Consider the following 15695-nt stretch of genomic DNA (forward strand, 5'->3'; position numbering starts at 1 on the left):
CGCTGGAATCCCTTTGCACTCCGAGACCCGCGCTCGGCACTCGCTACTTGCGCGGGCAGCCGCTATTGGCTTGCCAGTAGTGACGACATCAGTGACGCTGCGTGCATCAACTAGCAGCGCAGCCGATTATTGGCGCAAAAGCCGTGACGCCATGCGTCCCGCGCGCGCCGTCGCACCCCCTCTTATTTCCTCCCCTCTTTCCCACCCACCGGCCCCGTCGCCCGAGTTCCGATGATCGAGCAAAGTTTCTCCTGATGGAAGCGAGCACAGATAGCAAGTCAGCGTTGAAATTCAGCCAGCGCCCGACCATTGTCACCGGCTGGGCGTCGGGGAGCGCCTACACGAGCGCCAAAGATTGTCGCTAAACGTTTAGCCGCTGGTTCGCCTGTCAACAGCTGGTCCGATTGTTTTCGATTGTTAAAAAGCGCCTGGCGCGGACGGCGTGTCGATTGCGCGGGGCTCGCGCCGCGCTGTCCGGCTGCGTAGGGCATGCGTGAAACAGAGACTTCGATTTGCGGCGCGGCCGCACTCTATGCGTCAGCTTAACGATCGCAGATCCTGACGTCTTTAATTGCGTTCTGATAGCCACTTCACTAGAATGACTTGGTTTCCTTTTTTTTTTTTTAAATAAAGTCCATCGGGCCCTCCATTTCCATTCAGCCCACTGATCATATGCTAACGCTTGCGCGCCTCTACTGCTAAGGCAAGTAGCAGTAATTGCAGGGCCGACGCTTACAAAAAGTGCCCAACTTAATGCAGGAACAGCGAAGCTATCAAGTTAATTCTGTGTCGTCACAAGTTACATCGCGGATATCTTGAAAACAGTAAGTAGAAGTCGCTGAATGAGTCTCGATTATTTCTGTTTTTAATAGACAGCAAGACACGGGCATTATCGATGATTTCAAAATTTGAGCTGGAAAAAAAATTGAACAACCGTAACCACAAGAAAAACAGAACATGCATAGAGACATGACGCCATACCAATGCCACAAAACAGCTGTGACGACGGTCGCACAATGGTTAAAGCATAATTATCAAAGAAAAAAAAACTTTTCCCAATTTAGTTTAGACTTAATCTCGAACCCAAGCGTAGAACCGGTTTCAACAGGCTCGAAAGTTCCTTAAATGTTTATACTTCTCGCGCATGAAGCAAAACTATAATTCAACATGGAGTATCGCTCTTTCTGCATCACCCAACGTCATAACAGGTGTAAAGAATGCATTATGCATTGTTTGTTAACATTTTATAGCATTAAAAAGATATAATAAACCAGAGACGTGCAACACTTGAAACGCTGGGTATCTTTGGTGTACAATTCCACAGAGAAGTAAGTTTTAACAACCGGGTCTCATATTTGTCGCCGATGATGACTTAATTGCTTCGATTATTGAGAATCATCATAATGAAACAAGAATGTGCAGAAGTTTGTTGCGCGTCAAATATATACAGTGCTTTTTTACTTCTTCATTTTTTAGCGCGCAAAAAAAAAAAAAAAAAGAAAAGAAAAAGAAAACCTGGAAAAACGCGATAAAGAAGTGGTATACAGAGTATGTCCCAAATGTAACGAGACACGTTCGGGCGTCACGCGCTCGTATACGCTTGATTGGGAAACCCCGTTCTTGGAAAGGTGCGGGAATATTGAGCCTCACGACACGACGAGCTCAGTTCGCTTCGAACCTGAAACGTGAGTGGACAGCTTGTGTTTGCGCCCCTGTTTGAAGGAATTAATGGAGCGAACGTTGCAATAGCGCTATGCGGTGAAGGTTTGCGCTTGTGTAAGGAAGCCCCTACCCTGACGTTCAGCATGACAGAGACGGCATGCAGCGACAATGCAACGCGCAGGTGATGAGGGCTCAAATGGCGCAAAGCATTTACAGACAGCCGAGTATAGGCGCCCATTTCGAGTAGCGATCCTAGCAGTCCGTCTACAGCGGTTACAGACTGATGAGTTGACGGTGTGCGTGCTTCAGTGAACGCTTATTAATGTTTAAGTGTCCGTATGATGAAGTTCATAATGAGTTGCGAATACGCAATGTATGCGCAAAGCTTTTGCCTAGAATTTACAACCCTGCGCGAATGAGCACCAATATCGTATTTTGTCACGAAAAGTTTAAAAGATTCAACACTGATCAAAATTTGCTAATCCGAGTTATCCCTTGAGCAGCGGGAAAGGGGAAGGTGGAAGCATAAGCTGGAGGTTAGAGGAGGGTGGAGGAGGCGGGTAAGCAGGCACATAGGCACCACCATACGGGCCTGTGAGCGAAACATCACGAGCATTCTTCTGGCATGGGGTAGTTGGTCAGATTGAATTTCAGGCATGGAGGTGGTATAGATCACTACAAAAGTATGTTTGACTGACAACTAAGCAGCTTTTAGATGGGACATTAAAAATTAGTCGGGACCCTTGCAGTCCGACATGCAGCCTCTGGGGTAGAAGTGGGACGTTCGGACGGCTTGGTTAAAGCGGGCTTTTTAACTGTGTCGCGTGGTGTTTACACATGGTGTGACAGCTTACGAGTGTATAAGAATGTACTACGTTTGAGATGACGTGAGGTGTACAGTAAAAGGGGCACAAATTAAGATAGTGCCGATTTGGCGAGCAACAAAGTGCTTGTATGGGAACGTAAATCGGAAAGCGGAGCCGTAGACGGGAGTCATTGAAGCGATCGCATCGTGCCCTCAAAGGCAAGCTTAAGGAATGCGCAAAATATCCACGGTGAAATAAGCTGGCACGCGGGCCCGCGTCACCCACTCACCGCACGCGGCGAGCTCGTCAAAACAACGCGGTGTCATGACATCCGCTGGTCCCATGAAAGCGCTTCCTGTTATAACAATCACTAACTGGGAAAAGATTGAGTGACACTTGAAGGATGGTTATGGGGAACAATATAGAGTATAGGTTCATACAGCACACGTATAGAAAATATATATCTCAAATGGAGGACTAAAATACATGTGGAGCTGCGGTCAAATTTCGCATTAGCGAATATCGCAATCAAGAAGAAGAAATGGGCATTTAATGAGAAGAGAGGATAACCGGATGCTCGCTTATATGGTAACAAACTAAATTCTAAGGGAAGGAAAGCGTAGCAGACGGTGGCAGAAAATTACGTGGGCGGATGAGGTTAAGAAGTTAGCAGGGGTCAAGTGGATGCAGCTAGCATAGGATCGGGTTAATTGGAAAAATATGGGAGAGACCTTCGCCCTGCAAGGGGTGTAGTCCGGCTTATGATGATGATGAATATCGTTACCATCGGCACAATTTTTTCGAAAATAAATTTTCTATTTGAAGCAACTGAGGAATATTGCAGCGCACGCTTTGCAAATATTTAAAGTTGTCCATTGTGCCGATAAGCATTAAGACATATCTTTTTGTGCTTTGCCTTCGTTCGCATTCAGCAGTTAAATGTGCCGTAGAAATCCAATGGGGAAATAATGTATTTGGCGGTAAAAAGAAGTTGATAGCAAAAAAATAAAAAGTAAGAAAAGAAAACCTACGAGCGGGCCGAACAGAGTCCAACTAATTATTGATTGGTGTGATTGGACTGTACGATTTGCAGAAAAAATTGCGTTCAAAAGCAACTTTTATATTATTGCTAACCTAACTTGGTATTTTCATATTAAGCAAAAATACTAATCGCATGCCAGGTTACTTGCGTCGCAATATTTCCAGTCTTCCTACTTCTTTGAAACTTCTGCTATATAGAACACTAATTCGCTCCCGACTGCAGTATGCAATTCCATTGAGGGATCCTACTTATGACAGTCATGTTACTGCGCTCGTGATGGCTTAAAATAACGCCTTGCGTTTCGTTCTTACCAGTTATAACCGCACTGCAAGCATGGCCCCGAAGAAATTTAGTCTTTTTCTTCCATCGCTATCACTTCGTCGAAAGGTGTCTCGTATCGCATTGTTTCACAACCGATACTGTCATCCCGTACTGGGCTGTCGTCTCAGCCATTTTATGCCTCCCATCCTACTGACCGTCCTCTCAAAGTCGGTTTCGAATCGTGTAACGCCAAATAATTTTTTCAGCCATTCTTGTCATGTATTTCACGCAACAGGAATCACTTTCCAGCAGACGTTTCCAGCTTTAATAATTACGAGATGTTCCTCGAAGCTATGGTGTTATAGCTAGCATTGTATACTTAGGCGTTATTCAAATTTGTGTCTCCGCTGTATTTTCTCAATTTTATTTTTGGGTTTTTGCCACTCCCCCTCTGTAAAGCCTCCGGCCTTGAGGGTTGAAATAAATAAATAAATAAATAAATAAATAAATAAATAAATAAATAAATAAATAAATAAATAAATAAATAAATAAATAAATAAATAAATAAATTTTCTTTTAAAATGGCCTTGTCTTGAATGTACGCGGTTGGTGAAGTAAAATGTTTCTATACTGACTGGCTATATTTTTAGAACAATCCCTGCTTTGTTTTTCTCTTAGATAATTCCTGCAGGCGTAGCAGACAACGCTCAAAATGAAGTCAACAATCCAAACAACCACGAAAAGAGAAAAGCGTTTTAATTTTACGCAGTTGAAAGTAACGGGGACATTTTCAGTGAACTTGATGTCGGTGGTACAAGAAAGGTATAAATCGGTTGCTGGAATTAGGGGCGAGTTCAGAAAGTAGCACTTTAGTCCTCACAATGGGAGAAAGAATATCTTTCTTAGGGTTTGAGCCCTACTTAATGGCTAGCTTTTGCTTTTAGTGTCTCATGTAGAACAAAATTTCCTCGCCTCTCTTTGACGCAATTGTCGCCTTCGCAAGCTAGTTTTTCTGTGAGATATTCATAAACCCAGCCGCTAGAAATTGCCGGGGTCCTCCATTACGGCGTACGGCCTGAGTCGCTTTGGGGCGTTATACCCCAAAAACCAAAACAAACCAAATTATAACCAAGCTTGGGAGAACAGCGAAATTCCGCTATCCCGCAGATTGGCTTCCTTTCTTTCAGTGCTGAAGTCTGGAAACGAGGTGACGAAGGTGTGGCTCTATTCCATATATGACCTCATTTTTGATGAATTTGGTCCTCTGGCATCGTTTGGTTGGCGACGCCGCGGCTGCCAAGCGTCCGTGGTAAGTGACCGGACCATTCGGTCATTAGCCACATTTTTCAGGGGCCGTATTCTATAGGCTGCCATTTTAGATTTCCCGTTTCATTTAGTCTGGAGTCATCATTACGGCGGTATCATAAGAAAGCAGCGAGTGGTCAGTCGCAGAAATCATAAGACAGTTGGTCCCGCCGTCGTCAATAGCCAACGCCACTCGCAGCGCTTGCCGCTTAACCACTGGCTGCATCATGCAGCCAATGCTTTAGTTTCCACGATCGCTTGATAGCCTCGGCTTCATCACCCAACTAATGCCTGAGGTGTTAAAAAAAGAAAAAGCAAGCTCATTGAATATGGCCCCACGTTTTAGTGCGCAAAACAGCGTCTTCAAACTGGCAAACCATATACTGAGCACCAGAGTGCTTTCGTCAAATAGAGCGGTGAGTTGGGCTTGTTGGTTGACATTCATCGCACGAATAGGGTAACTGCGCTAAACAACATTGACAGCGGAAAACGTCCTGTCTTACATTTTCCGTTCGTGTTGTTTAGCGTATAGTTGCGCTATACATACGAGTGTTTTTGTCGTTTCGATTGCCATTACTCAAACGTATTACTCCTTACTCCGTACTGAGTCGTTTGACAGGAATGCGTAAAGAAGGTATTTTGCGATTTATCGGTTTGTATACTGGCATCGTAATATTCGAATACGTTTAGGGATCCTTTCCACGAAGTAAGCTGTTAGCATGTATCACGTGCGTTCAAATAGCCAACCCACACTCGGAAGGACTTTATAAACTGATGTGAACAATTTTCGAAACGTTTCGACCAATAAATATTAGAAAAATGTGGTCATCTTTGCTACTAACGATTTCACAGAAGACCTCAAATGTGGTATACGTATGTCAATTTTCGGCTTTAAGATTATTTGCTTGAGAATTGAACATTTCGTCATGATGTATTATAAAGCGATTGGGCAATGGAAAGGATAAAAAGCTCAAATATTCTCCTATTTTTTTATACAGATCTTTACAGCTGAACTTGTTGGAAGGCATAGTACACAAGGACGTACTATAGCAAAATACAGAAATAGGCTAAATTGTTTGATAAATTTGGTGGCATCGGCATGGAAAAAAAAATTGCCGACGGTTACGTAATGCTAAATTTGAGTGCAGCTCATCAGCTGTTTTACCTTTTCGGTAGACTGAGGCAAAGATTTCGTGCAAGACACGCATGTATAATTATAGACAACTTTTTTTAATTTTTCACACGTATTCCTTCCAGAAACACTCCACTAACAGTTCTTGGCTGTCATGAAAGAAGCTTTGGGGTTCGGAGAAATGAAAAGAGCAACTGAGTTATCGTGAGGTCGCTTCGTCGTGGGGTCGGTAGGGTCGGCTTTGGGCTCTTCCTGGTCGTCGTGTGTTGTGGTCAGGGCTGGGAACGAGGTTGGGGACAGCGGCTGGTCGGGTCTGAGCAAAAAGGGCTGGGACAGAGCTGGGCGGCGATCTCCACGGGCTTTCGGCAGATGGACCGGCGTACGGTTGGCTTCGACGGTGCAAGGCGAAGATGCGGTGAACCGCACCTCCACCAAATGTTACGCAGTGGCATGACAAGCGATGGAACACGGCGACACAATAGAAACAGAACGACGTGATGACATGATATGCTTTAATGGCCAGCGGGCCTGGCGCGAGCGCTCCGCCCCGCGCCACTGCCCGCTTCGTCATCTTCGTAGCAATATTGTTAAGAAAACGTACACGGCGGTAAACGCTAGTTCACTGTCAGACACACACCAGCAGAGTTAACCCAGCTTAGCTCCAGCGTCATCTTCTTCACCACACCACACCAGCACGTCGTCATCGTCTCGATAGTGCACACCGTAATAATATGCTGAATTTCCGCGACAAAATTTAAAATTACATCTTCTTTTTATTCTCCCTTTTTTTTTTTACTGTAGTGTACACACTTGACGTTCGGCTTCATTGACCAAGTGTACTACCCCGATGAAATGTTCCCAGGACCCAATTGAAGTATAATGACGTTATTGTTACTAAAACCTATATACAATGCAGTCATCGACTACTAAGTGGGTAGAAAGTTAATCGTAAAAGGCAAACCGTTGTTGTAAGTCAGGAAAAACAGCGGCCCTAAGGGGGCACCGCAGCACAGCGGAAGTTACTAAAGATATTGAAGAATCACGGCCGTTAGCAGGCGAAAATTGTAAGCGTTGAGATCAAAAGCAAATCCATTCAAGCAGGTTATGGTTAATTTAAGGAGGTGTTATTTCAAATATCATGAAAACTTTTTTTGATGTGAACAAAAATTCAACCAACAATTAGTTTCTTATAAACACCTAGAAAAAGATCTTTAGTTAGATGTAAGAGTTGAGTTACGGGTGAGAGCTTCAGCTAAAATCTTCGGTCATATCTCTTCTAATAAAGTTCTTCAAGTCGCGCGATGTAAAATTTATATATATATATATATATATATATATATATATATATATATATATATATATATATATATATATATATATATATATATATATATATATATATATATATATATATATATATATATATATGTATATATAAAGGTATCCCTTAGAATTCCTGGCCGGGTCAGGGACGAATAACCGATTGCATAGCTTTGCCCCTGGAAAGCATTTACGTCGGTAATATGTATTCGAATCATTACCTAAATGCTCCGTACTGATCTATAAATCATGACGCCGAGATTGCTAGATTGCTTCCAAGGAGAGCGGCATCGACCTTAAAAAAGACTAGAAACCGAAGTATTAAAGTGGGTTTTCATCCATGCGTTACCCCTCAAGGATATCAAATACGATGATTTATTCAATAATGAAGTTTGGCTCGCAAAGAAAAGGGGGCAAACATAGGGCCACTTCCGATTTGCAGGTCTTCACAATACGAATGGCGACAATTTCGAGGCAGCATTAAGAGCATGGACACAATGTAACACCCAGAACAGTGGGTCATGTTTTATTCGAGTCGCCCATGAATAACAGAGTAGAAGACACAATATGCAAAAGCACCGAAAAAGCAAAACCTTGCTGTGGTGTCGGTCTAGTGTTTTGTTAGGGGACGCTTTATAGCTAGATTTCGACCGCTCTGACACCGAAATAGAAATTCATTCAGTCCGGAGTATTTCGGCTCAGGAAACAGTCTTCCGAGTAGAGCAAACGAGAAAAATAGCTGTGGGCCCCTTATTCGATTGAGCTAAAAATCTTTACACATTAAACGAATAATGACTTTGTAGAAATCTCGTATGCATATAATTTATTATTCTAAAATTTCTTACACACTATCGTGATGTGAATCACATAATTATAACTGAAAATCAAAATATTTGAAAAAATGTTTTTAGACAGAATGCGTTATCTAATAGTTCACAGAGGAACGCCGCATTCACACATATATTCCTCTTTTTTTTTTTTTTCAAACCACTGAAGTTTTTGTTTTAGGAATTATTCTTGGAAAGAGAGCGGGGGGGGGGGGGGGGGGGGACTGCATAAGTGTTTCACTATACGACTGGGCAAATAAAACTTTGTTGCCTGGTTACTTTTGCAAAAAAGGCACATGCTTTATGACGGTTGATATTTCTAAATTCCCTTGTCCTTTGTCTCTGGTTATACAGCATGACCAAGATTACTTGCTCGATCAATCTAACGCAGCAGTTGCGGCGCGCTTGACGAATGTCCACGACGCGGATGACGCGAAGCCGGCCCAGTGTGCTCAAGGACCCTGTGCTGTAAAATAAAATAACGTGTGAAATCTGATAGAGGAGTAATGACAAAAAAAAACTGGCAAATATTAAAAGCAGCCTAAAGAGAGAGAAAAAGAAGAAGAATCAACATTTATTGGGCTCGAAATAAATCGGTGGTGCATGCAGGCACCAGACGGGGCGGTTCCCTACCTGCGGGATCCATGTGTTCACAGCAGCTCCTGGCCCCTGTCCGCCAGTGCGAGCTGAATCGATAGGGCGGGGCAGGATAAGAAGATCTCCCATCGCTCAAGGGGTTGGGAATTGGGGATATTGGCGGAAAGGGGAGGAGGGGGGGGGGGCTGGGGTCTTGAGTTTTGTGCATTCGGCCAAAACGTGCGGCAGGGTGCCCTTTTCTTTTTTGCAAAAAGGACAGAGCATATCGTGTTCCGCAGCTAGGGTACATGCGGTTCATCAGTACGGGATGCGCAAGCGATCCCGCCTGCGCTCGAAGTAGGATCGTCTGTTGTTGCCTGGTGAGTTTAGGGTGTGGTTCTGGCAGTCTGCGCCTTTCCTCTCGGTACATCCGGGTAATCTCCCGAAAGCTGGTAACCGGATGCGGTAGCTCTTCCGGCTCGTGCTCACCCCGGGTTGACATTTCTCGGGCATGGTAGTCTGCGATGGTGTTGCCTGCTACCTGCGAGTGAGCCGAGATCCACGCGAGCTCTATGGCTCTTCCCGGAGGTTTGCACTTGGATAGAATGGCTCGGGCCGCGGAGCAGATTACCCCCCTGCGGAAGCTTCTGTAGGCTGCCTTTAAGTCGGTGACTACGGTGTCCACGCTCAGCTGTGCGAGTGCGAGGGCCACGGCCGCTTCTTCGGCAACTGCGGGATCTGTTGTCTTTATGGACGCGCTGATGATCAGCCTGTATTTTGACGTAACCACCACACCTGCACGGTGACTGTGTTTTCGGAGCGAGGCATCCGCGTAGAGGACCTTGGGGTTATTTCCAGCTTCCGGGCTATGGCTTTAGCCCGCGCGGTGCGTATCTCGTCGTCCTTGCCCGACGTCATGTTATGGGGAAGGGGTTTGGTCTTAATGGTCGTCTTCCAGACTTCCGGAAGGGTCGCCTTGATGGGTACTGGCTCAATCTTTCATCCTATCTTGCGTATGATGGCTCGTCCGTGTTCCGTGCGACTGAGCCGGATTCTGTGATTAGAGGAGTTTGCTTCAATGAGCTCCCCCAACGTGTTGTGGGCGCCCATGTCTATCAGTCTGCGTGGACGAGTATACGGGCATGCCCAGTGCTTGCTTCGTTGCCTTACGAAGCATCGTGTTTAGGGTGTCCCTATTTGCCTTCGTCAGCTGGAGATAGGGTGCGGAGTAGGTAACCTGCGACACGACGAACGAGGGTATCAAGCGCATGGCATCATCCTCTTTGAGGCCTCAATTTCTGTTAGATACCCTTCGAATCATACTGAGCATCCGTTCGGTTGTAGCCTTGATCTTTGTGACGGCGGCGTGTGCCTTCCCGTCGCTCGGAAGTAGTAGGCCGAGGATCCTAATCTTCTGTACCGGCTTGATGGCCGTTCCGTCGATGGTGACGATGACGTTCGGCGGCAGCCCTTTCTTGGATTTTCTCGGTTGCATCATACGCAGCTTTGATTTCTGGGGAGTGCAGTTCAGTTCGCACGACTTTACGTAGTCGTGCACGGTCGTCGCCGGCCTCTGCAAGGCTTCCTCCATCCAGGCAGCAGACTCGGCTCGAGGCGTCCACACCGCAATATCGTCGGCGCAGAACGCGTGGTCGACGCCTTCGATTTGCTTGAGTAGATTGGGCAGAGGCAGGAGGGCCAGATTGAAGAGCAGGGACGACAAGACCGATCCCTGTAGGGTGCCCCTATCAACGACCTCGACAGGGTCCAACTTCTCCTCCTTTATCGTTATGGTTGCTGTTCGGTTTCACAAAAAATCTTTGATGCACTTGGTCATGCTCAGATTCTACAACACGCTCGCGTGGGACACGTTATCAAGCGCTCCCTTCAGAATTATACTACCGGAAAGGCCTAGTCAACGAAAAATATTAGGACAGTGGTTCTAAGCCATGCACGTGTCGGGGACCTTTTATGGACCAGTAGAACTGGTGGGAGACCCCTTGACACCAAAGGTGAGGGAGGGACCGGGGAGAGGGGGGGGGGGGGGTGTATCAGTGGAAGATCTTGTGCGCGGACTACTGCCATGTGCCGGGAACAGGTCTTGGACGTGGAATTGGGATTGAGTGAAGGCTATTCTGGCCTCTAAAAAACACGCGCTTGATAACTTGATAAGCCTGCGTGCCACTTCCTGCAGATGACGTGGGGAGGAGGTGATGCGTCGGCGCTGGTATGCATGCAGCTAGGTGGAATTCGAGTTCTTCCTACACCGAGTCACTCGCTCGTCGGACACTTGAGATGTTTTGCACTGCGGCCTCATCCGGCAGTGCAGCCAGAGCTCGATTCTCAGAGAAGCCAGCATCAACAAACGCCGTAGCGTAGACGCTCTCGCTCTCTCGATCCCTCTCTCTTGCGCGCGCTCTTCGTAAAGACGGCGTTGAACACCCGTGCTTTTAAGCCTGCAAAACTGTGCTCAGCCAGGGTAGAGCTATCTTTATATTTTTGTTTATTTTTTATATATATATTTTTTCATGCGTTTGAGCGTGGATTTCACGCAGCCCGAAAATCTTTTCGCGGACCCTATTTGAGAAACACTGTTTTATGAGACATTATATGCAATCAGAAGAGAAGTTATACAAGAAACACATCTTGACAATAAGAGTCGTTTAAATATGTAGCCCCAAAAATTAGAGAACCGTAAGTTTGCCGAATCCGTAAAAATTCTGGACAAAGTAAAAGAAATATATATGCAACCGTTAACCGCCATAACATCTTAAAAACATACGAACGCCAATGTGTAGCTAGAGCAACAAGTGATTTATGTTGATTGGAAGTGTATTAAAGTTATCATTAAGTTATTATTAAAGTGTTTCGGAAAATTGCGCCACACACCAGTTTATCGCTCATGCTCGGTGTATGCGGTTTTCGCGTCTTTTACTGCACCTCTCACCCTTAAGCTTATATATATATATATATATATATATATATATATATATCAAAATGTTTCAAACATGAAAGGTGCGCCAGCAGCCTGCAAGAAAGTAATTTTAACAGCTTCGTTGTGTATTTATTATTTATTTTTTAGGATTTCTTATTGCATTTACTACGTCTTAAAGAGTGCAGTGGGAATGTATGCTCCGTACGCTGAGAGGAAAGCAGTATAAAAGCAACTTGAAGCGGTGGTGACGAGGGATTATAACATCACTTGATGGTAAACCAAATTGACAGCACATATCTCGCCGGAAAAGCGTATATATGAATACAAGTATATGTACAAGGCCAATCCCACTTAGCGGGAAAACGGCATCGCGTGGCTGCACACATTCGGAGCGTCACTGCGCCCAAACCGGCAGCAAACGGATGCGGAGTGGCAGACGACACGCAGCACCACCTCGAGGTACCTCTCCTGCATTGATCCGTGACCGGGCTAATTGCTATGGTGCTTCGCAGATGCGTGGCTATGCGGAGTCGTGTTCCTGCTAATTGTGTTTAACCCTGCACATGTAGGGTTTAACGCGGGCTGAAGCAATGCATGGACTGGGAGGGGCTGAAAGGGAGGGTTCCGGTTTGATATCGATCTCCACGGGTTTTTTAAGGGGTATTAATTGGTTCCACAGCGAGCTCACGTGCGCTTTTGTATTTTTCCTCCATTGATACACGGCAGCCGTGGCCGCGATACAATCCGGCAACCTTGGTCTCAACAGTCGAATGCCAAAGACATTCAGACACCACAGGTCTGTTTCTACACTGGCTAGGAAATGAGCACCAAATATTAAAAAAAGCAAAAAAGAGTACGCTTCAGGGATATCAATGAGATATCCCCGAGAAGTACAAAAATGAAACCTGGAATGTCCCACTCATGGCTATTTAGCCGCTTGCTGCGTGACTAAAAAACAACCTTGCTAGATTCGCAGTGAATTTCACAGCAATTTATATCAAGGACAGATTGGGTACCAGGTATAAGTAATTGCTGCTTGTCACTTAGTGGCCCCTAAACCAAATTGCAACCTCAATAGAGCTCGAATTGCATTTGGAATCACGGATTAAATGAAATGTCACCGAATGTGGTAAAATTACAAATGACGTCAGCAGAAAACGTTTGCAGGATGCAGGTTATATGAATATTTGTCTGAAGTTGCGCTAGCAAAACCCCATGAAATGTTTTTAGGAATGACAGAAAATGTATGCTTCATTCACAGGAACCACCACCAAGCTTGACTGATAGGTCTTGGAGAATTAGTCAGAAAGCTTGTAAACAATGAAATGTGCTCTTTTATAGCCAACTGAGGAGAAAGTATACGCTAAACCACTATGTCGTAGTTTGCATTGTTACAAGCGTTTGTTTGCAGGCCTTCATTTACACGGTGCAGAATGAATACAGTCCCCATTGCAAGAACAAAAATACAATGCCCTGATATAAAGCAGCACGTGGCTCACTGGCTGCTTGCATCATCAGATGCCTTGGCTTGAAGATGCTGCTTAGCACATCGAAGCCGCTATCTGACCTTCTTTCCTACGTCACAAAATGTGGCCCCTTGCTTTAGTGAATTTAAAATCTTTTATTTCATTGATGGCTTCTGCCAAAAACATGGAAAATTACAGTAAGAAAGCTGACGGTGCTTACTTTTTATACCAAAAGGAGAACATGCGGATGAGACAGTGACTTGAAGTTTTTACCTGGTGGGAATTTAAACTTGGACACTTAAACACTCCTACCACAAAAAAAATCACAGTACGTACAAGGATGAAGCTATTAGATTATGCAGTAGAAATTGCTATGACATGGACAGAGGGAAGAAAGTTCTTGAATGTTTTTCAGTGCTCCTCGCGGCTACCGCTGTTGACAGCTTTTGCTGCTTAAGTTTTCATGAAATCGAGCATGATGTAAATAGACGCAACAGGCCTGGGAAAAACAATAGGCGAAACATTATATAGCAGCAATAATCACCACTGCTCTCTTAGTTTGAATTTGACCCGTACGCATGACGTCTGTGCCTGGAAAAGAAAGAAACGCTACAGGGCGATGTAAGGCAAGCACTAACTTTGGACTAAGCGTTTGCAGTGAAATCGGAGCATATACGTGCCCATCTGAAGCTAGAAGAGGACAGGAGAGCGTACTATGCTAAGGAAATGAAACGCGAACAAGACGAAGTATACAAAGAAAATCTAGCCGGAAGGCTCAATACTAGCTCATGCTATCATTTCGAAAGCTCACAGGCTCTCCTTCAGATGAGGGAATGAATCTCGCCAGTATTTTCTGCCTTTGATCTAATATTTTCGCGTGTTTACGTTGGAATTTCAGCTTTATTGTTCAAATTTCATTTGTTGAGTATATAACAAAGTAAATGAAAAGTGCCACATGCCATCTATGCCAAGAAATGCAGTTCTTTCCTTGATAATGCCATAGAATGTCTACTGACGCTAATACCGGTGGTATCTCTGAAACTTGACTTGATTAAGATGTAAAAAAAAAAACAGAAAAAAAATGACCGGATTTTTGTACAGTAGATGACACGATAGTTTGCATCACATTTTCTACAATACGCAGGCGTTCGTAGCAATGTTACGTGCAAATAGGTTGTGCTGATGAAGGCACACATTCAAACAACTTCCGGTTTGACCTCTCTACAGTGCCTTTCACGAGCGTGTAATTTTTTTACTCAACACAGGCAGCCGAAACCATCGGTCCAATTTTGGGAGTGCGTTGGATATGTCCGGTCCGAGATCGGACAAAAGACTTGACACAAAACCGCCTTGCCATCCTCTGTATACAGAACGACAATACTTTTGTATCGCCGCGTAATGGCCTTACTAGGCAAATCGCGGAAGCTTCTGTGATAGCACGGACAGATGAATGCATCGGCATGCTATGCAGGGTGTCCAGAGGTGGGCCAGAGGTGGGCCAGAGGTGGGCCAGAGAAACCTGTAGAGAGAGAGAGAATTTGAGGTGGGCCAGAGAAACCTGTATACAGCTGCCAGACATCTGGCGCACACCAGGAAATTTTTGGCTTGCAATTAAATAATAAATAATTAAGATATTTTTTCTAGTTTATTAATTTCTGCCTTTAGACAATTTTTGCCTGTTCGCTTTTACACTGGCAGGAGGAAAAGCTCACCTTGTTTAAGACAAAATTAAAGTGGACGGTACGCTAATTGAATCGGATGACGACGAAATGAAAACATTCCTGTAAAGAAAAAGCCTGATAGTGGCACATAATGAATCGAGGTAGGCGCCGGAAAACCATTCAGATACCTTAAACTAAATACTCGAAGCATTGCAAATAAACCCCGCCGAGGTGGCGCAGTGGTTACGGCGTTCGACTACTGTTTCCAAGGGCGCGGTATCGAATCCCGGCCTCGGCGGCAGCTTTACGATGGAGGCGAAAAGCAATGCGCCCGTGTGCTGTGCGATGTCAGTGCACGCTAAAGAACCCCAGGTGGTTGAAATTTCCGGAATTCTCCCTGAAGGCGTCTCTGGTAACCTGAGTCGCTTTGGGACGTTAAACCCCACAAACAAAGAAACAAACAGACAAACAAACAAATATTGCAAATAACTCAGACGATACCGAAAGCAGTGCCATAACACTCAAGCCCCACATTTTGATACTCACCGAAACCTGGCTGCACTCCGACATTAGCGATGTCGAAATAACGCCACCTGGCTACAAAGTCTGCGGCAAGGATAGAAATTCCCGAGGAGGCGGGATTGCGATAATGGCCACAGAAACGCTGCAAGTTATAAGACTGTCTGATATACATTATGTGGA

At 44.9% G+C, this 15695-nt stretch overlaps 1 pseudogene; it reads right to left on the reverse strand.

The window, feature by feature from the left end:
• Positions 1–9930: 9930 nt before the first annotated feature.
• Positions 9931–10768, reverse strand: LOC146202119 (uncharacterized; annotated as a pseudogene).
• Positions 10769–15695: the final 4927 nt, after the last annotated feature.

This window comes from Amblyomma maculatum, chromosome 1 (assembly GCF_055883805.1).
Source record: "Amblyomma maculatum isolate TAMU_Amacu chromosome 1, ASM5588380v1, whole genome shotgun sequence".
NCBI classification, from domain to species: domain Eukaryota; kingdom Metazoa; phylum Arthropoda; class Arachnida; order Ixodida; family Ixodidae; genus Amblyomma; species Amblyomma maculatum.